At 45.1% G+C, this 24,811-nt stretch overlaps 1 protein-coding gene and 1 non-coding gene across 2 annotated transcripts in view; both read left to right on the plus strand.

Moving 5' to 3' along the window:
- Positions 1 to 24,811, plus strand: part of KCNK12 (potassium two pore domain channel subfamily K member 12) — an 89,329-nt gene that overhangs the window by 11,646 nt on the left and 52,872 nt on the right. Inside the window, exon 2 of the mRNA XM_070379616.1 lies at positions 3,651 to 3,700. The gene's annotated coding sequence lies outside the window, so the exon portion shown is untranslated. The remainder of the gene's footprint in view (positions 1 to 3,650; positions 3,701 to 24,811) is intronic.
- TRNAG-UCC (transfer RNA glycine (anticodon UCC)) lies at positions 7,709 to 7,781 on the plus strand. Its single transcript has one exon. It is a non-coding gene; the product is annotated as a tRNA-Gly (tRNA).

Genomic DNA, 24,811 nt, shown 5'->3' on the forward strand with positions numbered 1-24,811 from the left:
ATCTGTTGGTCTCTGCCTGCTAACTGCAGCTGGGATGAATCCCCAGACATGTGGGTGAGTAAGCCTTCAGAGGAGGCCAGGCCACAGCCTTCCAGCTGCTTTAGCTCAACGGAATGAAAAAGAGATGAGCTATTCCCATCAAGTCCTGCCCCAAACTGAAGACGTATGAGAGAAGTGAGTGTTGTCATTGTCTTAAGCTACCACTCTTGGGGATGGTTTCCTGTGCAGCAAGAAATACTTCATACAGACTGAGGGGCCTGGAGGCAAGATGCTACCATAATAAAGCTGCCAGGGACTTCTCTGGCAATCCAGTGGTTAAGACTTCGTCTTATAATGCAGGGGGTGCAGGTTCTATTGCTGGTCGGAGAGCTTAGATCCCTCATACCTCCCAGCCAAAAACATAAACAACAGAAGCAATATTGTAACAAATTCAATAATGACTTTTAAAATGGTCCATATGTTTTAAAAAGACCTTAAAAAAAAAAATAAAGCCTCCAAATGCGTCTTTGGGACTGGGTGCTGGCGACTAAATGGACCTTGAAGAAATGACCGCTAAAAACCTAAAGGGCTTCAGAGGAACTGTCTGGACAAGATGGGTGGCTGTGGATCCACAACAATATTCCACTTGCCCTTCTAGAATCATGCCACTCCCCAGGAAGAAAAGTGAAAGTGTTAGTAGCTCAGTCCTGTCCAACTCTTTGTGACCCCATAGACTGTAGCGAACCAGGTTCTTCTGTCTATGGAATTCTCCAGGCAAGAATACTGGAGTGGGTTACCATTTCCTTCTCCAGGATTCTTCCTCACCCAGGGATGGAACCTGGATTTCTTGCCGGATTTCTTGCATTGCAGGTGATTCTTTACCATCTGAGCCATCAGGGAATCCACACCCCCACCCCACCCCCGCCCAAGAAAAAGTGGAGCTTTATTTTCTCTTCCCTTTGAAGTTGGGCAGGCTGCAATTTTGCCTAAATGAAAGAGCAAAATTATTACTGTCACTGTGTTAAGCCACCATGGGGGATGGACAGGGAAAGATGGAGTCATGGGGCTAATCTATCAATTACTCTAGACAAACACTTTAAAAACCAAATATACATTGGTTATTCCTAAATTTAATAAGAAAAAACCCAGCAATACCATGATTTTTATTACTTTTTCATGTTCCTACCTAATTCTAAGCCTTCTCTGGGTAAAAAAACCTCCAACTCACTAAAGGAGCAATAACTTTATCATTTGAAGGGGATCAGGGTCACCATTCCAGGCAACTAGGTGTGACTTTCTTGCCAGGCTAGAGTCACCCACAGACCACATTTTTGGTTGGGGTGAGATCTGCAGCAATAGACTCGTGAGATTTTTCTCATGACAGTAGGGACAACTGTAGCCCCGCTATATTGTAGCTCGGCTTAAACTTTGCAGTTTAAGACCACCCTCCAAACAGGGTGGTCTCACAGCCTGTGCCCTGCGTGACACCTTCCCTAATTATCAAGTGTGGTTTCAGTTTGCAAACCTCACTCACCCCCCACTCTTACCCCCATTCCTTCCACACTCCATTAGAACTTGTCTATTGACTGCTTAATGCTGTTCTAAATTCTTTTTGTGCTCTTCCAATCTGGCAGGGCCACGCCTCTTGAATATATTTAAATCCAATTGGATTCTGAGCATCTCTCCTGTCTTTGTCTGGCTCCTTTTGAGGCCATTTCAGTGACAGACAGAATGAACAAAGATGACCCTTGCAGCATCATTTATAACAGCCTAACAATTGGAAACAAGTGGAATGCCCAATAAAGAAGCTGTTGAGTCTTCAGTTGGGTCACATTTGGGGTAAGACAGCAAGAGGGGAAACTGCCAGCAGCCCATCCAGGCCTAGGAAAGCCTCTAGAACAGGCTGGGGCACTGGAGACCTTGGCCACACACAGCACTTGGGATCTATAAACCACATACCTCCTTAAACCCAAAGCAGTGCTGACTGCACAAAGCAAAGTTGTACAGCTGCCAGAGGGTGGAGACAGCCTGTGTCTGCTCACTGCACACATGCTTCCAGGTACACACAGGCACAGAGCACATAGGCGAGGACCTACCTCACATCCGCACCCAGAGCCCGAGATGCAGAAACCTAACGACTACAATAGGTCTGCGACCTGTGTCTCCCTTGCAGGAAAAGGCCAAATGTACTCATTCAAACCAAAATTCGGAGGTGGCTCTGGAACATCTATGTAGGAAGGGCTTAGGGAGGACAATCTGGTTGAAGAGGAAGCTGGCGGATTTGGGTGGAAGCCAGGTCAGCATATCAAGTATGGTGTTTGTAACTGGAGATTACAGCTCACCACTCTCACAGTCAGCCCTTGGCACTGTCTCTATTAGAGACAAGCAGCAGTAAAAGAGTCTGTTGGAGACTGCCTCTATTAGCGATCCTATTCCCCTCTCCGCCCCCAAACCCAAGACCCTCCAGTGTGGGATTCAGGTGCCAGAGGTAGGGACAGGAAATTGGACTTGATGAGGGAGGTCCCTGGAGAGCAGAAAATCCCTTTTAACAATATGTTATCTGGCTTAGTGAGCAGGTAGGGTGGGAAGAATGGCTGGGACTTGCTTTCCGGGTAGGAAAGCTGAAAAGTGAAGATCACGCTTGCACAGGCAGAGCTCTCCAGAAGGCCCCAGGGTTTACCGCTTGCTCCTCCAAGTGCTGAGTCAGCAGAGGACCTTGGCAGTCATTTAATTCTGTATCCAGCCGTGTCTGTACCAGTATCAGCCCCTGACTCGGAATTAACTGGCCTTCACATCTATCTCTGATGCTTGTCTTGTGCATGTTGAAGAATCACAAAGGAGGAGGAGAAAATTCAAGCTGTTGGGGAGTGCTGCATAGGCAGGAAACACACCAGTCCAGGGCAGACAGCCCTGGAGAGGGCACCAGCCCAACCCCGCTGGGCAGGACGTGGGGGGAGGTACTCAGGCTTAGTGCTGATGGCTTGACCTGCAGAAGGCTGAGAGGAGACCACAGCTGAGTGGTGGAGGCACCCCCCAACCCTGCCTGCTGGGCCCTTTGTGTCAGAGGAGGTCAGACACTCTGCCAGCTGCAGGTAATTCAACCAGCACGAGTGTGCCCAGGCTGCCCAGCTCTGTTTCAGATGTTGTGTGTTTGGGGTGGGAGTAGGGTCTGGGAGAAAAGCAAGAAGGGGGGCTTCCTGAATTAGAGGAAATGCAAGACTGTGGGCCAGACTCCAAGCGTGAGGGCAGGCAGAGAGGTGCCTCTTTTTGGCCACAGCCCAGGGATCAGAAAACCTGGGCTCCAGACTATGTATCACCATTCAGGGCTCATACTATTTTGATACAACCATTTGACACATGATTTTAAACTATAACATAGATGATATGTCTCAAATGGCAGTATTAAATGAAAGGGCCCAGGGACAAGAAGCTAGTTATAAAAGGCCAAAAATCGTATGATTCCACTTTTACATAGTGTTCAGAAAATAGGTGGTTCAGATGGTAATGAATCTGCCTGCAGTGTGGGTTCGATCCCTGGGTTGGGAAGATGCCCCAGAGAAGGAAATGGCAACCCACTCCAATAGTCATGCCTGGAGAATTCCATTGACAAAGGAGCCTGGCAGGAGTCGGACACAACAGTGCAACTAATACTTTCATTTTTTCACTTTCAGAATAGGCAACAGAAAGCAGATTAGTGGCTACGAGGAGCTGAGGGCAGCAGGTAAGAGAGAGAGACTTCTCAGTGAGTACAGGGTTTCCTTTGGGGTGATGAAATAAGTTGAAACTGAAGAGTAATGTTGGCTGCACAACTTTGGGAGTGTACTTAATGCCACTGAATTGCCCACTGTAAAATGGTTAAAATAGTACATTTTTTGGTTATGTGTACTTTATCACAATTTTTTTTTTAATGGAAGGTCCCATTGATTTCCTGCATGACCTTGCAGGCAAAAAGCTCTTGGCCTTCAATCCCTTTCCTCTGTAACATGAGGCTGTTGGGCCCGCCTGTGTCCAGGGCTGTAGGAGTTTGTGTGGGAGTGGAAAGGACACAGGCCAGGACTCCAATCTCACCCACAAGCCTCACCTGCGGTGTGACCTGGGCCAGTCACTCAGGCTCTCTGAATCTCCCCCCATGTCATCTTCTATAACCAGGACTGTTGGAAGTCCAGACTTTTGATGTGTGTTAGAAACAATTTTTTATAAGAAAACAAATATTTATAAACAAAGGAAAGAATGTAAAATTGTGTGTGACGTGTGTGTGGTGCCTGGCATAGATACAAGGGCTCCTCCTTCATTAAAAGGAAGCTCTTATTATTAGCTAATAATTATTTTAAATAAAACAAATGAAGGTGAAAGAAAGTTGTAAAGTAAAACTCCTAATTAAACCTGGAACTGTTAGTAGCATCTCATAGAAAAATGGGATTGGAATCAACTCATTTGGGATTTGAAAGGTGAGATTCGGACAGGTGTGCGTGGGAAAAGGGCAGGACAGGACGCCCATGAGTAAAGGCTTAGAGGTGGAAGCATGCTGAGGCCAATGAGAAGATTAGTTTGGCTGGAACAGACTATTTGGGATACATGGAGAAAGACCAGATTCTGGGCTTCTTTGAACATCAGGTCAAGGAGTTTGGACCTTATTCTGAGGGCACTGGGGAGTCATGGATAGTTCTTGAGCAGCTGAGCAACATGATGGCTATGGTGACATAAGAGGATGTATCTAGCCCTTTCCATGCAGAAATGATGTGGAGCTGAGAGTCTAAAGGCCAGGAGACCAGCCTGGCAACCATTGCTTTAACCTGTTATGAGGTTAAAGGATGGGGCATGAGTGTGGGAACTGACCAATCTAAGAAATACCCAGGGGAAGGACCTAGAGAAGTTTTTCTGGACTCCTGACTCACCTGACATCACTATGTCTTGGCTGCTGGCGTTAATAGCACCAGTCTGGCTATTTCTCATCTGTGGGTGTTTTCCTTGAAAAACTTAGAACGTGGTGTCCAGGAAAATGATTCAAGGGGCACACATAGATCTGAGATGATGAGCCCAGGTCAGAAATGATAAGCACAAAGCTGAGTGTGAGGAAGGAGCTGGCCTTCTGCAAAAGAGGCTCAATCCTGCTACTGTGGGTTTGGGTGCCAGGCCTGGATTGGGCACAAATTTCCAAGGCACTTGGGCTGGGCTCGCAGGTCTGCAGGATGGCATCCAGAAGGGCTTGTCAATCCCCAAGTGGCAGCTACAGGGCACCCTCTGGCAGGGAAAGTCGGCATTTATACCACTTATTCATAATCACCTCTATTTCCAGCAAGTGGTGCCACATCTATTGCTACAGATCTGGAGCTCACCTAGTAGATGACCATCCTACGTTAAGATATGTGGGAGCACAGTTACCCTGCAGAGACCTGAACACTGAAAACTGCAAAACACTGCTGAGAGCAATCACAGATATGAACAAATGGAGGGATATATAGTACTCTGGTCACGGCTCATAAGGCTCAGTATTGTTAAGACACCAATTCTCCCCAAATTGTTCCCTAGAGTCAATGAACCCCCAATCAAAATCCTAAAAGGCTCTTTTGTAGAATCAACAAACTGATTCCAAAATTTACATGGAATAGCCAAAAGGACTTCGAGAAAGAATAAAGCTGGAGGAAAATAAAGATAGACAAATAGATCAATGACACAGAATAGAAAGTCCAGAAACAGATCCAAGTAAAAGGACAAGTGATTTTCAGCAAAGATGCAAAGGTAATGCAGAGGAGAAAGGAACCTTTTAAACCTACCACATTGAACCAACTGGAGGGCCAAATGCAAAAAATGAACTTCCTATGCCTCGCCATATACAGAAACTAACTCAAAATGAATCATAGCCTTAAAGGTAAAGCCTACAACTGTAAAATTTGTAAAAGAAAACAGGAGAAAAATCTTGGCGGCCTTGGGTTAGGCCAAGTTTTCTTGTATTATCAAAAGTATGAACCGAGAAAGAAACTCATGCATCAGACTTCATCCAAATTAAGAATTTCTATTTGAAAGATACAGTTAAGAGAATGAAAAGATAAGCCACAAGTTTGGAGGAAATATTTGCAAATCATAAATCTGATAAAGGACTTGTATCTAGTATATAAATAATAAACTCTCAAAATTCAATAATAATAATATAAGCAACACATTTTTTAAAAATTGGCAAAAGATTTAACAGAGACTTCTCCAAAGAAGACACAGATGGCAAATACATGAAAAGATGCTCAACACTAGTCATTTTGAAATGCAAATCAAAATCACAATGAGATATCACTACACATTATTAGAATGGCTAAAATTAAAAGACTGATTCTGCCAAATGTTGGAAAAGACGTGGAGTAACTGGAACTCTCATATACTGCTGGTGGGAGTGTAAAGTGATACAATCAACTTAGAAAATAGTTATTTTCTTATAAGTTAAATATTCTACTCATAGATATTTACTCTGGGGAAGCCAAAGCATATGTCCATTCAAAGATAAATACACAAATCTTCATAGCAGCTTATTCACAATAGCTCCAATCTGTAAACACCCCAAATAGATATTTGGGGAATAGAAAAACAAATTGTTTTATATTCATACAATGGACTAATACTCTGTGATATAAAGGAATGAATTATTAATACAAGCAACAATATAGGTAAACCTCAAAATAATTATGTCAAGTGAAAGAAGCACACTAAAAATAACACAAATTCTAGAAAATGTAACTAATCTGTAGTTTGATCAGTGGTTGCCTGGGAGTAAGTAGGTAGAGAGAGAGACAGGTAGGAGGGAGAAATTAAAAAGGGGCACAAGGAAACTTTGGGGAATGATGCTTACTGTCTTGTGTTGATAGTTTCATAGATAGATACACGTTAGACCTCATGAAATTATACCTTTCATGCATGTGCAGTTCAATGTTTGTAAGTTATATTTCAATAAACCTTTTTGGAGAAAAAACAAACCTTTAAGTTCTTTGCATCCCATTTAAAGCAAAAGCCAAAGCCCTTACAGCAGTAAAGCTACATAGCTGGCTGACTTCTATTCATAGTGTTATCTCCCCAGCTCCCAGAAGAGTGCTTGGAGCAGTGAAAGAGTTAAATAAGTATTTGTTGAATGACTGCCTAGGGCCCCAGTTAATCAATTAGTCGTTTGGCAATTATGGTTAAGAACAAGGTGAGAAAAAAAAAAAAAAGAACAAGGTGGATTTCCTTGAATGATTAAACATGCAGGTACCACGTGACCTCGCAATTCCATTTCTAAGTACAGTCTCAAGAGAAATGTAAATATGTGTTCTTAATAAAAAGGTAGAAACAACCCAAATGTCCAACTGATGAATTAGTAAATAATAGATAATATATCCATACAATGGAATGTTATTTGGCCATAAAAAGGAACCACATACCACAACATAGATGAGCCTTGAAAACATACTATGAAGCCAGTCACATATTATATGATTCCAGTTACATGAAATGTCCAGATTGGGCAAGTCTATAGAGACAGGAAGAAGAGTTGCTGCTTGGGGTGCTGACATGGTGATGTGAGGGGAGTGATAGCTAAGGGATACAGGGTTTCTTTTGAGGGTGTTGAAAATGTTCTAAAATTGTGGTGATAGCTGTATATATCTGTGGATAAACTAAAACCATTGAATTATACACATAAATGGATGAGCTGTATGGTGTGTAGATTATATCTCAATAAAGCTGTTTAAAAATAAAGAGCATGGGGAGTTCCCTGGTGGTCCAGTGGTTAAGACTCTGAGCTTCCACTGCAGGGGGCCCAGGTTCAATCCCTGGACAGGGAACTGAGATCCTGTATACTGTGAGGTGTGGCCAAAAAATAAATAAAGTAGTTTAAAAAATAAAAATAAAGAGCATGGTGGTGGGTCAGGGGAAGGCACAGCTCTTGCTAAGATTTTGAGTGGAGAACAGTAATCCCTTGTTACAGTCCATTCACGGGGTCTCCAGCTCACATGCCCTCTCCTGGCACTGCCACCCACAGTTAATGAATCAATCAAGAGTAATTCCATTTTTGAACAATGCGTGCCTGCTGCGGGGGAGAGCACTTCACTTGTCCTGCCTGGAGAGATGCAGATGGTTTGAAAGATGGGAGCCTGAGAATACCTCCCAGGGCATGAGGAAGCCATGTGGCACAAAATTCTCAAGGGGTGCAGTCCCATCAAATGCCCACTGAGAATGGACATGGTCCAATGTGTCCAGCAGAGAAGGGGTTAAGGGCTCAGAGAGGACTCTGGGTTTGCTGAGGTCACCCTGAGGGTGAGCTCTGACTGGAGGAAAGGCCCTTTCTCTCGGGACAAGCAAATGAGAGCAGGTGGCTGACAGCCCCACAGCCCACCGCTGGGGTTCTTACAGCTGCCTTGAGCTGCCTGAGCCACATGGCATCCCCCAGTTGCCTCACAATGATAATACCTTCTATTTATACCAAACACCTCTCCTCCCAGGAGAGTGCTGTGTTTTCCCAACATCGATTCAGTAAGCCAGCCAGACAGAATTGAATTAAAATTCACAGCAACCACTCACATCAAGCCTCCCCCCTTGCTCCTGCCCGTTCCCTCCTTCAGACACTGCAGTGACTCTCACAGCAAAAATAGAGAAGAACATTGGCCTTCTACACACCCACTCCCCTTCAGGGTCTTCCACCCCCAGCCTGTTCCAGATTTGGGGGGATGGGGGATTTGTGACATCCCAGGGCACTTCTCTCCTAGGAGAAATACAATGCAGAAGAGAGGGGTCTTCAAGTGTAACGTCCTCCCCTTTCTGTAAACATTTAAACCTTTAAAACTCAAAGATGACAACTCCTGATAACCAGAGATCAGGCACAAAAGCGAGATGTTTCTCAGGTGGCACTGGAGCCTCTTCCACGTCTTAACTGTCATCACAGAGAAAGCTATCTCTAAGCTATCACAGAGAAAGTCTATCTCACCCAGGCAAAGCTGTGACACCGACTCCTTGTTGGCTTGATCAAAAGGGTCTCCACTGGGCAGAGACCCCTGGCTCACTGGAGAAATGAGAAGGAAGGGGCTGATGGGTGGGGTCTGCCAGCCCTTTCCCTTTAGTACAGATCCAATTGGCCCTGCCAGTCCCTATCCCTGGCCTGAGGGACTGCAAGCAGAGAGGAAGTAGTCTGCACTGGTCCGATTGGAATGATGGATGGATGTCTCCCCAAATCCCCTGCCATCACCACCCTGCTCCCCCCTCAACAGCCTCACCCTCTCTGTGCCTCTATTGTGCTCTGCTGCATGGCAGAGGGCCAGGAGCCAGGGGAATAAGGATAAGGGGTCTCCAGCTCACATGCTCTCTCCTGGCACTGCCACACACAGCTAATGAATCAATTAAGAGTGATTCCATTTTTAAACAATGCGTGCCTGGTGTGGGGAAAAGCACTTCACCTGCCCTGCCTGGAGAGATGCAGATGGTTTGAGAGACGGAAGCCTGAGAACACCTCCCAGGGCATGAGGAAGCCATGTGGCACAAAATCCTCATGGACTACAGTCCTAGAGAGCCTGGGATCTCAGGGTGGGGAACACCTAGTGGTCATTTTGTCATCCCCTGGCCAACCCCAGCCCTCACCCATCACCTGCATCCCACTGCCAACATCAGCAGCATTGAGCAGAAGCCCAGTGCTGGTCTCCTTCACCAAGGCCTTGCCCACCTTCTCTTCCCTTCATTACCAAGGCCTCTTGGGGCTACCTGTCATGAAGAACCCTTATCCCATCTGTAACCTCAGTAACCTCTGCTCCTTGAGAGGAAGTAATCTGGGAGCTTCCTGGGTGAAATTGAAACTGACCCTCATACACAGAAGGCAAGGAGAAATCCAAGGAAAAGGCAGACTACTTCAGACTGATGGGTGGCAGGCTAATAAGTAAGGGAACTTACACACGAGGCTTGTCTTGCAATAGACACACAAACAAGTAGACCCCTGCACTTGACCACCAGCATCTTTAAAGTTTATATAAAGGATTTAACTGGGTCCAGTTAGACTTAGTGACACATTACTCTCTCAAGGCTGCATCTTTGGAAAAGTTCCCACTGTGGGGACAGTGGGCAGAATGTACATTCCAAGGACAGAGGAAGGAGTGAGGAGCCTCTGACCGCCTGGGTCCAGCTAGCTGTCATGTCCTATGACCTCCTCTGATACCTGGGTTCAGCTCTCCCGAAGGCACCCAGGCCAGCATTCCCATCGTGATGATGGGTGGGCAGCTGTTCCCTCACCCATCTCACCCATCATAGCCCTGGGTCTATGGAGAGAAAGACCATCCTACAGCCTTGACCCAACCTGAAAGTTGGCCCAAAGCAGCCTGGCTCCTCTCAGCACTGCAGCCAGGCAGAAAGCACGGACAGATGGACTGAGGGACATTGTCCGGATGTGTTTCTCCCAGCTGCAGAAATGGAGGCTGTTCTGAGACATGGTTCCTTAGGGGCCTTAGGAGGCAACAGGGCGGGGCTCCGTAGCTGTGATCATTCCTGGGTGTTGGATCGCACCATTGCAGTCACCAGCCCAAGAACTGTTCCAAACCAGTGAGGATATCCTGCTGGAGGCACTGGAGATGGTCAAGGGCACAGCCTTGGCTCCTTGAGTCATAGTGAAGTCTCTCAGTCATGTCTAACTCTTTGCGACCCCATGGACTATAACCTGCCAGGCTCCTCTGTCCATGGGATTTTCCAGGCCAGGATACTGGAGTGGGTTGCCATTTTCTTCTCCAGCGGATCTTCCCAACCCAGGGATCAAACCCGGGTTTCCTGCACTGCAGGCAGACTCTTTACCACCTGAGCCACCAGGAAATAACCTTGAGTCATACACGACAATAAAGGAATTCGCATTCACCTGTTATGGAGAAAGAGTCTGGCTGCTCCTCAAAAAGTTAGACATAGAATGCCATATGACCCAGCAATTCTACTCCTAGACATATACTCCAAAGAATTAAAAACAGGTGTCAAAAAAATACTTGTCTCTGAATGTTTGTAGTGGTGCTGTTCTTCACAATATCCAAAAGGTGGAAACAACCCAACTGTCCATCAACAGGTGAACAGACAGACAAAATGTGTCTGCCCAAACAATGGAACACTATTCAGTCTTACAAGGGAATGAAGTGCTGAAACAAGCTATAATGTGGATGAACCTCAGACACACTATGCCAAATGAAAGAAGCCTGTTACTGAAGGTCACACATAGTATGATTGCCTTTGTGAGGGTCATGCTGCACAGCTTGTGGGTTGCAGGATTTACTTCCCTGAGCAGGGATTGAACCCAAGGCCTTGGCAGTGAAAGCTCTAAGTCCTAACCACTGGACCGCCAGGGAATTCCCAGTATGATTCCATTTAGAGGAGATCTCCAGAACAGGTAAATCCACAGAAAGAGAAAGTGGATTGGTGGTTGCTAGGGTTGAGGGGAGGAGACGTGAGGAGGACAGGGTATGGGGTTTTATTTTGGGGTGCTGGAAGTGAAACTAGACCAAGGTGGAGGTTGCACAACATTGTGAATGTCCTCCATGTCACTGATTTGTTCACTTTAAAGTAGCTAAATCAAAAAGTTTTTTTTTTTTTTTTTAAAAAAGCATTTTATGGGCTTGAGTAACCAGAAAATCCAGGAAGGCACTCACAGGACCTCATCTTCTCTTTTTCTTCAAAGACAGGACGTCTTCTCTCTTTGTCTCCATCTCTCAGTCTGCTCCCCTTGGCAGGCTTGGCCTCCTGTTGGCCTCTGGTCCCTCTGCTCAGATGTGATCCACATAGCTAATGATGCCCACTGAATGAGAACTTCACTTTCCTGATGGATCCACCAAATGTCCCAGGTCTGTCTTGTTTGCCTGAGCGGACACTGTAGCAGGTGGATGGAGTGCACTGCTGGGCCTGGCTGGGTCTCAGCCCAACTCTGTGTTTGGGGTGGCAGTGGGGGGTGAGCTCCACAGGACCAGCCTCCCAACCCCAAGACCAGAGAACTGAGGGGATGTTTCCCAAAGGGAATGGAGTCTGGGTGGACAGAAACCACCCATGTCTACTCCAGGACCACGAAGACCATGATTTCTCCTGTCTCTTTCATCCCTGATCCCTCTCTCCTCTTTCTGAGAACTTTTTGGAGGACACAGCACAAGAGGAATAATTCCTGTGTAAGTGGACCTGACTATGGGTCACAGGTCCCCTGGCACAGCCCTGATTTTCAGTGATCTGTCCCTATGCTACATTTGGATCAGACCATGTGTCCTGGTTAGAAAACATGGCCAGTATCCCTCACAGCTCCACTGACACCTTAGACTCTCGCTTAATCGTCTCTGCAACCACCTGACAGTCTTAGCCACACCGGAACAAGCTAACAGGAGTGTTCTTCTTCCTGCCCCTTCCCTCTCCGGGGGCTGCCATTTCTCTCACACGGGATCCTAGTCCTCCTTCCATAATCTCCTTCCACAACCACTTCCCTGGTGGCTCAGTGGTAAAGAATCTGCCTGCCAATGCAGGAGCCAAGAGTTTGATCCCCTGGGTTGGGAGGATCCCCTGGAGGAAGAAATGGCAATCCACTCCAGTACTCTTGCCTGGGAAATCCGAAGGACAGAGGAGCACAGTGGGCTACAGCTCATGGGGTCGCAAAAGAGTCAAACATGACTTAGCAACTAAACAACAAGGTAATGCCAAGTTTCTGTAGGGATCCCAGATATATAGATTATTATAAAGAGTAAAAGAAGTCATAATGCCACTTCCACAACCACTGTGGCCCATGCCGGGCTCTTTCTTCCCAGAATTTGCTCAACACACACAGTTAGAACCACCATGGCTCTCACTGTAGAACTGGTGATGATCAACCAAGGAATATACCTTGGTCAAGAAATGCAGAAGGCATTCATTCCGGAACGCTTCTGTCCTCTGGAGCAGGGAATGATCCACCTTAGGGTCCTCACTTCCTGTCGGCCCTCAGGTCCTGTACTTGTATGAAGAAATAGTGTAGTTGCTGAGCTTTTCCAGAAGTAAGGAGGTGGGAGTAGGGTGGGGGCAGGGAGAAGGTGGGTACCAGGCCCTTTGTCTGGGCACAAGGCAGGCAAACATCCAACTTACATTCAGAATTTGCTGAGTCGCTACAGTTTTCTTTTTAAAGAACTAGTGCTGACTTGTCTACTTACTTGAAAATTTAATTAACTATCTTTGCCTAAGAAACAGGGCACTTCTCTCTAGAGGACAAGGGAGGTGACTTTTGGTCTTTCTGAAATGCCGAGGGAATCTAGTGTCTTGGAGGCAAGGACAGGAGGCACATGAAGACTGTAGTCTGGAGAGCGCCAAGGAGGATGGAGACTGGGAGCTGGGTAAGGAGGCTGACCTCACCTCCTTCACTGCCCAGACCACTTAGCTTCGCTCTGTTTCCCAAGAGCAAGGCTCCTACGTCTTTAACCTGGCTCACCTGCCAGTTCACAAGGATGAAAACAGTCCTGGCAGATTATCCCCTCTCTGGGGAAAAAAGCAAACTGCACAACAGAAAGCTTTTACAATCACAAATTAAACCTCCAGTGAGATCCTATTAAATGCAGATTTACTCCTGTGTATTGTGTCCTCCGCTGCAAATGTTTCAGCCAAAATATTTGCCCTGATGGCCTGACCGACTAACCGCACTACCCTGTGGACTCCACTTGTTGGGTAGACTTTGGGGCTAGGTTGCCTGCGTTCAAGTTCCAGCTCTGCCATCTGCCAGTTGTGTAACTTTGGGCAAATAACCGAACTTCTCTGTGCCTCAATTTTCTCATCTATAAAATGGGGACACCAGGAACATTCATCTTTTAGGGTAATTGTGAGGATTAAATGCATTAATCCATCTAAAGCATTTAGAATAGTGTGTGGCATATAGTATGTGCCCAGGAAGTATTAGCTCATAACAAATCACTCACATAATTTGTCTGCAGTATGGTTAAATTCTCCTTTGTAATATGAGTGAGGGTTTCCTTATTAATCCATGGGAAAATATTTACACAGGTTTTCATAGATTAATTCAGTCCCTGATCCACTGCAGATGGTGACTGCAGCCATGAAATTAAAAGACGCTTACTCCTTGGAAGTAAAGTTATGACCAACCTAGATAACATATTAAAAAGCAGAGACATTACTTTGTCAACAAAGTTCTTTCTAATCAAGGCTATGGTTTTTCTAGTAGTCATGTATGGATGTGAGAGTTGGACTATAAAGAAAGCTGAGCGCCGAAGAATTGATGCTTTTGAACTGTGGTGTTGGAGAAGACTCTTGAGAGTCCCTTGGACCGCAAAGAGATCCAACCAGTCCATCCTAAAAGAGATCAGTCCTGGGTGTTCATTGGAAGGACTGATGCTAAAGCTGAAGCTCCGGTACTTTGGCCACCTGACGCGAAGAGCTGACTCATTTGAAAAGACCCTGATGCTGGGAAAGATTGGGGGCAGGAGGAGAAGGGGACGACAGAGGATGAGATGGTTGGATGGGATGGATCACCAACTCAATGGACATGAGTTTGGGTGAACTCTGGGAGTTGGTGACCAACAGGGAGGCCTGGCGTGCTGCCATTCATAGGGTCTCAAAGAGTCAGACACGACTGAGCGACTGAACTGAACTGAACTGAAACTGGTCCATTATTGTAAATCAGGTCTTAAGCGTCTCTATTGAGAATTCTCTAATCACAAGAGTGTTTGGGACATCTTGGGGAGAAGCAGGTTTGCTGTAATTTCCACTTAATGGTGTGTCTCATAGGTCTTTTGGAGCTGGAGACGGGGATTTGAGTCAGTTGTTTGAAGTGGAGTCAACACAAGCATCTTCATTAACTGGGGTTTTTTGTTGTCTTTCTCTTCTGAAGTGACCATAGTGATGTCTTCAATCTTGTACCTTCTAGTGTTTTCTCATTTTCCTCAAAAGGCTGCATTACTCAGTGGTAACAAGTTCAATTTAAACAACAAGTACAAGAGTAACAAGTAAAACCCATATGTAGAAAAATGTTCAGCTCATTCTCTCTCCCTCAGGAGCAGAAACGATGGGTCAGAAGAGCTCAGCTCAGCCCCTCTGGTCACTCTTGAGCTAAGAAGGACACATGGTTTCGCTCTCCCTCAAAAGGACCCCCCTCCTCAGAAGGTTTTCATGATAAACCAATGAGCTCATGGGCATGAAAGGCTTTGAAAATTTATTTTGGTCACAGTCTAATGAACAATCCTAGTGATAACTTGTTTCTCTGATACTAGTCCAAGTTTGGTCTTTAGCAAAGTGGGCAGTGTACATACTGAAGATGACACAGACCTGGTAGCTTCTCCCCTTCAAAGTTTCTACATGAGCGAGAAAAAGACACATCACGAGAGAATCAAATCCCATTGATCTAACACTGCCAATTGGTATTATAAGTCAGACTTTATCTGTGATTGGATAAATTTTTCATTTCAAGTAAAATGTTGGCTAATGGGGGACTGAATAACCAATAGGGAAAAGACATGAGATAAAAGGAAATTAGAAAATAAGATAAAGTGATCCGTTACTCATTTATCTTTTTGTTTCTTTTCCAAAATTTTCTGTTGAGAGAAAATTCAGAGTACATAAAATTCACCATTTAAACCCTTTTAAACTGTACAATTCAGTGGTTTTTTTTTTTTTTTAGTATATTCACAATATTGTGCAACCATTATCTAATTCTAGAACATTTCCATTACCCCAAAAGAAACCTCATATCTCCCAATTCCCTCTTTCCCCCCATCCCCTGGCAACCAGTAATCTGTTCTCTATCTCCTATGGTTGTCTGTTCTGGACACGTCATATAAATGGAATCACATAATATATGGTCTTTCCTTTCACTATTTCTTGAGCATCCATTATGGGCCAGCACTGCACGAGTGTTTGCCCTCAAGAGAAGTTTGCCCTTCCTAACCAGGGAGAAAAATCTGTAGCAGCAGAATTTTCCTGCCTGGGGGTCAGGGATGGGGGGTTGATGGTGTCCTGGTACAGGAGGTGATATGCCTGCTGCTATATTAACAAAGGAGGAGTTTCCAGTAAAGAAGAAGGACTGGCACTGCAGGAAGAGGGAGCAGCGTAGAGATGGTACGTGTGTGTTGAGGAAGGCTGAGAAGTCCTTCATCTGCAGTTCCTGCATCAAGTGTACAGGGAGGGCAAGCCATGCCAGGGAGGAAGGAGACAAGGTAGCGGGTGGTTTAGGTCAGAAAGAGCAGAGATGAGAGAGCTGCTCTGAAGAGACCGGGACTGCTCCTCCAGGCTCTGGGGACCACCAGAGCTGCACAAGTCAGGGAGAGGCCGAGTGTGTGTTTTCAGAAGGAAGCTGCTGTGGAGCGTGGACTGCAGAGGGAAGACTCTCAAATGGAGAATGCGGAGGATGGCAACAGTCCAGGGAAAGGAAGGCTTGATAGTGGCAGGGGACCAGGAAGTAAGGTCCATTTGAGAGCAATTTCTAAAGTGGGATGGATAGGAGTTGGGTGTCTGCTTAGATGTGACAGGTGAGAGAGAGGAAGTCAGGACTCCAGACCAGTCTCCCCCTGACCCATAATGAGACCCTGGGAGAATCAGAGGCAGCCTGAGAATCCAGCACCCCTGCGTGCAATGTGACAATGGCTTCCCTTTCTGGGAGCCATTCTCTTAGGGCTTCCAAAGCTTTGAGGGGTGAGCCTCTGCTGGCCCCACCCACTCCACAGCACCCTTCCTCAGTTCCTCCCAGCTGCCCAGAGGCCTTTGCACAGGCTGTTCCCTCTGTGTGCCCACTCTCTGGCACTCACACGCCCTCCTCTTGGTCAATGCCTGTACATCCCTGCCCTGTTTGGTCAAAATCTCCCTGGATGCATTTTTTACAGAACCATGGCATTTCCCTCACAGTGTTGTTACATTGTTAATTTCTCATATGCATGTTTGATTTGTGATTCCCCAGGGGCTTGAAGCTGCAGTGAAGGCCAGAAAACCTCAATTTTGGCTCTTGTAGCTGGCACTTACCAGCACACCTGACATGTGGTTGATGCCCTATAATACTTGTTGGGAAATGAAAAAGAAATGAGCAAATGAGCCTGGGATCTTTTCCATGAACCTGCGACCTGTTGAGATGCAGTTCTCTTCAGGGAAGTGGGAAGACAGGAGAGTCACTGAAATCTCAGCATTTTCATGAGGGCCCTCCCCATCGCCCCCAGCCTGGACTTTTCTCCTCATAATATCTGCTTTTGAGGAAGGCGGCGGGCAGCCATACCTCTCAGAGTGAATCCAGCCACTGGCTTCTTACCTCAGGTTACAGTATCTTATGCTTTTTGTGTGCAATATATTGAGGGCTCATGAGAACACCTCCCAGATTGTAATTAATCTCCAATTTGCTTTTACTCAGCACTTTGCTCCCGGCTCAGCAAAGTGGGGAGAGACTGGAACTTTTATGGCAAATTTTCTAGAGCTGGTCCCTCTTGTCTCCGTTTTCAATCTCCCTCACCTCTCTGCCTGACGATTCTCAGCTGTTCTACAAAAGAATGTGAGTTGTTGAAGCGGGCTTCAGGCTGACCTCCTCGGGGGCCCTGGAGATGAACTCCTCGGGAGCCCTGGAGATGATACAGATACATTTCACTACAGCTCCTGGGAAAGATTGGGTTCCTTGGCTCCAGGGAACTTTCTAACAAGGCAGGAGAGTCTGGGATAGAAATAGAATGTCCTCCAACTCTGAAGAGGTTTCTCTTAAGAATCACTCAAAGGAAAGGTTTTTAATGACATCACCTCTTTGTCTGTGGGCTGGGCATCCAGGATACCTGGACATAATCATGATTCTAGATCAAGGAGGGGTATGTTTGTTGGTGGGTTTGGCTCAAATAATTACTCATAGGCTGTGGTCAACTAGTTAAGGTCACCTAGCCAGTAAGTGGCAGAGCTGGACCCGGAGCAGGCTTTGTATTTCTTTTACCTTTCCTCATGACACTGGAATTACAGCCAAATATATTTCCAGGCAGGCTTCCCAGGTGGCACAAGTGGAAAGAACCTCATTGTCAAGGCAGGAGACATAAGAGACACAGGTTCGATCCCTGGGTCAGAGAGATTTCCTGGAGGAGGACATGCCAACCTACTCCAGTATTCTTGCCTGGAGAATCCCAAGGACAGAGGAGCCTGGCAGGCTACAGTCCATAGGGTCGCATAGAGTTGGACAAGACTGAAGCGACTTAGCACACATGCACACATATTTCCAGACTCTGACCCTCTAAGGCCCACTTCAGCTGATCCAATGGCCCAAACCCACCTTCCACAAACTGGAGGGTCCAGGAAGCTTACTTGGGAAGTCTGTGGCCCATGAAAGTTTCCAGGCCCAATCCCTAGATATTGGGATTCTGCAGGTCTGGGCTGAGTCCTTTGAAGTGAAGTAAAAGTTTCTCAGTCAGGTCCAACTCTTTGCAACCCCATGGACATATAGTCCATGGAATTCTCCAGGCCAGAATACTGGAGTGGGTAGCCTTTCCCTTCTCCAGGGGTCTTCCCAACCCAGGAATCGAACCCAGGTCTCCTGCATTGCAGGTGGATTCTTTACCAGCTGAGCCACAAGGGAAGCAAAGCCCTGAGTACTGCATATTCAGTAAGAGCTCCAGGGAATTTGGTTGCAAGAGGCTCTAGTACTAAATAGATGTAGAATTCACTCTACTTCAAGCCCAGTAGTACAGTGGGCTTTTGGGTGGATAGATTACAAATGCACTGCAGGATATAAGTACCTCCGACTCTCTGTCTGGGCCTTAGCTTTCTCATCTATGATTCCAACCCCCCCAGTGGCACCCTGCCCTCCTTCCTACCCCATCCTAAAATCACCTGTCATGAGTCAGAATCCTTAATAGCACAGTGCCTGGCCCAGAGTAGAGGTTTGGAAATATTTATTGTATAGGTGGATGGAAGGAAGGAAAGAGTGGAAGGAGAGGGGGGGAAGGGAGGAATTAAGGCAGGCTGATCACACTTGCATATTCATCTATAGAGAAGAGCTTCTATCCACAAGGAATATTGTTGCATCTAGAAGCCCTACTGACTTACGTAATACTGGAAAGGGTCCCCAAGATTCTTCCCATCCTATCTCTGCATCTACCTCCATCAGTCCTACCCCTCCAGATACCATCCCCATGTCCATGCCCTCCTCCAGCCTCTCTACCCACCAAGATTCATCACTGGACTGTTAGCAAGGGAAACAGCACATGTCTCTCTCATTGTTTAAGGTGAGCATGATGCTCTGTGCTGTGATCCATCTTCAGCACAAGGGTTTTAACTGATGCCTAATGAACACACCTTGTCTTTGTACATGTTTCACAGCAACAGTTAACAATCTGAAGAATGATTTGGTTATGTGAACAATTTCTTCCCCAAAATGCCCATTCTCCAATGCTGCCTTCCATTCCTCTCTCTTCTTGGGCTCACCCCTCTTTTATAAGAGTTGCCCAATTAAATTATCTAATCTCTAAAGATCAGTTCAGTATTCTTAGACCTCTGACTCATTCAAACAATGAAATATTTGCTATGGTAACTCCAAAGCATCTTCATCCTTGTGCCCTCCTCTGCTTTGTTTTTGCTTTTGAGTCTGGTAAAGTGGCGTTTTTGAATTAGAAAAGTTGCTGATATTGCAGCTCCCCCAACTAAAAGAATGTGTATAATATTCAAGTGGAAATACACACACGTCTTTGGGCTTCCCTGGTGGCTCAGTTCTAAAGAACCCTTCTGCTAATGCAGGAGATGTGGGTTTGATCCCTGGGTTGGGAAGATACCTTGGAGAAGAAAATTGCAACCCAGTCCAGTATTTTTGCCTAGAAAATCCCACAGACAGAGCACCTGGTGGGGCTACAGTCCATGGGGTAACAAAAGAGTAGGACACGGCTTAGTGACCAAACAACAAACACACACGCACACATCCTCAGAGGAAAGTCAACCACGGTGAGAGCACAGAAAGCCGCAAGACATCTGGAAGAAGGGAAGTGGGGGATGTGAGGGAGAATGTGAAGCAGAAGAAGGAGTCAGGCCTGTTGATTGTCTCACAACATTTGAAGGTCTAAAGTCTCATCTCAGACTGATTTCAGGCAGGAACTTTTGAATACTCGGAATATTTGATTAGTGACGTGGATCAAATGCATAAAGGTTAATTCTCTCCCATATAAGAAGACTAGAGATAGGCATTTCTCTGTTATGCAAGCTCATTTCATCATCTTGCTCTTCAACAATGAGGCTTCCTTCATTAAGGTCGTCTCATGATTCAAGACGGGAGCTGAAGTCCTAGCCATCACATCCACATTCTAGGATGCATGACTGAGGAAGGAGGAGTAGTTGCAGGATAAAAGGGCATTCACTCCTATGGAATTATCTCCCTTTACTCAGCCTTCCTGAAAGTGCCATATAGTATTTTGCTAGCACTTAAAAGCACAGTCTCACCTAACTACAAAGGAGGCTTGAAAATGTAGTCTTTGAATTGGGCACATTGACACCACAAATAAAATGGATGGTCTGTTGTTGAAAAAGAGGTAGAGAATGGATTTGAGTGGGAACTAGCAGTCTCACGGAGAAGTCAAAGCCAAACATCTACTGAAATTTTGCATGCATGCTAAGCCACCTCGGTTGTGTCCAACTCTTTGCAACCCTATGGACCGTAGCCTGCCAGGTTCCTCTGTCCATGGGAATTCTCCAGGCAAGAATACTGGAGTGAGTTACCATGCCCTCTTCCAGGGGATATTCCCAATGCAGGGATGAAATTCATGTCTCTTACATCTCTTGTATTGGCAAGCAGGTTCTTTACCATTAGCGCCACCTGGGAAGCCCATTTTAATAGGGGACTAAAGGAGCCTGGCAGGCCATGGTCCGTAGGGGTCACAGAGAGTCGGACACAACTGAAGCGACTAAGCATGCACGCAAAGGACAATACAAAAAGATAGAGGAGAGCAATGAGGGGGAAACCTTAAAAATCCAGGAATACTTGCCAATGTGAAATTTAGTTAAATTTTCATTTGGAAGGACAATATGCCAACAAATGACACACTCTCTCTCTTTCTCTAGTAACTGCCCCACAGACATGTTTGAATTGAAATACTTGAAATATTTTTTGAATGACCTATAGTGTTACAGAGTAAGTTTAAAGTGGTATGCAACATATCCCATAATTTTAATAAAATTAAGTATGTATGTGTAGATAGATAGACTAATAGAGCCAGCCAACCAGGCAGGAGAGTTATTAAAACAACTGATAATAGTAATTCTCTCTGGATAATGGAATGGAATTTGGAGTAATTTTTGTTTTTTCCTTTACTGAATCTTCCAAGTCTTCCAATCATTCTATTTATACATTACTTTTATAGCCTTTTAAAAGCTGTATCAAAATCTATTTGGGACAAAAATCAGTACATGTATGGCCTTAGCTACAGAACAACAACAACAAAAAATCAGATTTTAAAATAAGAATTAAGATAGACATTTGAAAATCACTTCTTAATAAAAAGTGATTTGGCATTGCAAGAGTGGGCTCATGAAGACATTTAGACAAGAAATCCACAGTTTTCTGGACAAGAAAATTCGGCAAGGAGTGGTCTCCAGTGGCCTCATGGCAGCTCCTCACTCTAGGATGCTAGGCTTCATTTCTAAGCTCCTTGTAAACAGACAGGCATCAGTGACTTCATTTATCTTCAAGCATCGTTTGATACAAAGATGACACAGTGCATTCTTTGCAAAGACATTTGTGGAGCCCAGGGAGATTTTAGCACTAGAGCCCTTGACTGTGTGCCCAATAGGTTCCACTTGTCCCTCTCTTCCTCTGTAGGCACGGCTAACCCCATGTGGTCGTGTATATGGGGAAACTAAACATTTATCATTAAATTGGCTTCATTAAGCCTGAGTCGATTTATATTAGATATCTGATTCTCACTCTGGAAGGAGAGCATTGATCTTTGAGTTTCACAGGGTCAGTTATTGCATACAATAGTCATACTGAGAGGCTGAGAGGCCAGTAAATGAGGTCATGGAATATAAAAGACAGAGGCTATTCCCTCTCTTCTCACCCACATCTACTCTCTGTGCACCACAGTTCCTTGAACAAAATATGCTCTTTCCTGCTTGCACGCTTGTACCCAGGTCAATTTTCCTGGCTGGAATGTACCCTTTATTTCCATACATCTGAACCCTATCTGTTCTCAGGACTAGCCCACATAGAGCCTGCTCCTGCTAAGCTGCTAAATCGCTTCAGTCATGTCCGACTCTGTGCGACCCCATGGATGGCAGCCCACCAGGCTTCCCCGTCCCTGGGATTCTCCAGGCAAGAACGCTGGAGTGGGTTGCCATTTCCTTCTCCAATGCATGAAAGTGAAAAGTGAAAGTGAAGTCACTCAGTCGTGTCCGACTCTTCATGACCCCATGAACTGTAGCCTACTGGGCTCCTCTGTCCATGGGATTTTCCAGGCAAGATTACTGAAGTGGGGTGCCATTGCCTTCTCCAATAGAGCCTGCTACCCAAAACTAATTAAAGAAAAATGAGAGGAGAGGGCTTCTGCATTTGTACAAATGAGAAGGCTGCTCAAGTGGCCCTTCACAGGAGATAGAGATGACCAGCTTCTCCAGATTTTATGCTATATTTTCATATTATATATAATATTATATATATCCTGTAACACAGCTAACTACCAAATGAGTAATGTAGACAAATATTAGAGGAGTTCTGAGGTCAGGAAGATCAAAGAGGTTTGGAGTACCCAGAACACTTTTAATTTGCTATTTGGAATGCTGAATTTTTCATCAAAATATTACCAATACAGATTAATTTTTAAGATAAAGTATTTCGTGACAAAAACTCCTTTATTCAAGTTCAACTTCATAATAAATTTTCCCTTTAGCACAGCCATATTGCTTCCAATTTTTCCCATTTTCATTTTATTTTTCCCCCATTTTTAATTTTAAAGAAATTATCTTTCTTGGGATAAGTTCTTTTCTATTTCCATTTTTTCAGTAAAGATTTCCTTGGTTAATTGCATTTCTATTTGTTTTTTAACAGCTTTATTGAGATATAATTCACATTACATACAATTCACACATTTAAAATGTACAATTTGAAGGTTTTTAGTATATTCACAGATCTGTGGAATCATCACAACAATCAATTTGAGAATTTTTTTTATCATTCTCAAAGGAAATCTCATACACATTAGCAGTCATTCTCATTCCTCGTCAATTCCCCAGACCTAAGCAACCACTAAGTAATCATGTCTTTATGGATTTTCCTATTCTGGACATCTCATACAAATAAAATCATACACTATGTCATCTTTTGTGACTGGCCTCTTTCACTTAGAATAATGCTTTTAAGATTCATTCATGTTGTAGCATGAATCAGTACTTTCTTCCTTTTTATTACTGAATATTTCTTGTATAAATATACCACATTGTACAGCTTTCCTCATGGCTCAGATAGTAAAGAATCCACCTGCAATGTGGGAGACCTAGATTCGATCCCTGGGTCGAGAAGATCCCCTAGAGAGGCAAATAGATACCCACTCCATTATTCTGGCCTGGAGAATCCTATGGACAGAGGAGCCTGGAGGGCTTCAGTCCATGGGGTCACAAAGAGTTAGATGCAACTGACCCACAAGCACACACACACCACATTGTACTGATTGGTTTGTCAGTTGATGGACACATGGGTTGTTTCCACTTCTATGAATAATGCTACTATGAACATCCACACTCAAGTTTTCACATGAGCGTATGTTTTAATTTATTTTGATATATACCTAGGAGTAGAATCATTTGATTGCACTTGACCTGACCTAATTTTCTTGATTAACACTCCTTCCATTGTGCTTTCTTTTACAAAGTACAGAAAGACACAGAGAGAGACAGGGTGAGAAGACAGAGGGTGTATCTGCTCAAGTGTCTTGTCTAAAGTTCATGAGGACATTCAGAATCAAATGATCTACAGCAATCAATGTGATTGGGTCAAAATAGTCTATAAAGAAAAAGTTTTCTGGAAGAACTCTAATCTGAGTTGAGCTGTATACACAAACAGCTGGAGAAGAAGAGAAAGAAGATGGCACTCCAGCAGGGGCCACAGCATAAGCCAAGCACTGGTGGTTGGGCTGAGTATGGAGTATTTGGGGGATAAGTAGCAAGTAGTAGAAGGTGAAGTTGGAATGATTCGATGGGAATCACATCATCAAGGTCTTTGAAGAGCAGCCACCAAGGGTTTAAAGACTAAATTTTTATGGTTTTGAAGGAGCCATTGGAGACTGTAGTCTAGGGACATGAGTGACATGATCAGATCAAATGGACATGATCAGGGTAATGACGGCCAGGTACAGGCAGGATAGACAGAAGCATGGACATGTTTATGATAGCAAGCCCCCATTTTTTGGAGGCTGTTGCAGCAATTTAAGGTTGAGGTTAAAGCTTTGCGGATAGCCAGTTGGAACCTGGTGACTTACATTGATTCAGTGGGCAAAGGCATCATTCATCATGGCGCTGGTTCCCCAAAGGACCCAAGTCTATGTTCAGGGAAGCGATCATTTCCCTATTATATAAATCGATTAGGTCATTTGGAGCTGAGATTGATGCCAGGGGTTTCCTACTAATCAAGCTAGAATAACAAGCTGGAGGACAAGGCAGGCCCTGTGCCAAATGGGTAAGGAGAAAGTCCAGAGGCACAGAACACTGCAGCAAAGCACTCTGTTCCTGCCCTGGGAGTCTGGGCAGAGAAAACCACCGAGAGATCCAGCAATGCCCTTCAGCTTCATCTGGAGACTCTACGGCCAGCTCCTGGAATGACACTTATAAGCCTTCTGTCAAAGCTGACCAGTCAAGTGGAATCCAGCCCTGGAAGCCCATGGCTGGGCTGTCCTCCCTACCTGCAGGAGCTTGTAGAGACAGGGTTATTACA

The sequence above is a fragment of the Bos mutus genome, chromosome 11 (assembly GCF_027580195.1).
Source record: "Bos mutus isolate GX-2022 chromosome 11, NWIPB_WYAK_1.1, whole genome shotgun sequence".
Lineage (NCBI taxonomy): Eukaryota > Metazoa > Chordata > Mammalia > Artiodactyla > Bovidae > Bos > Bos mutus.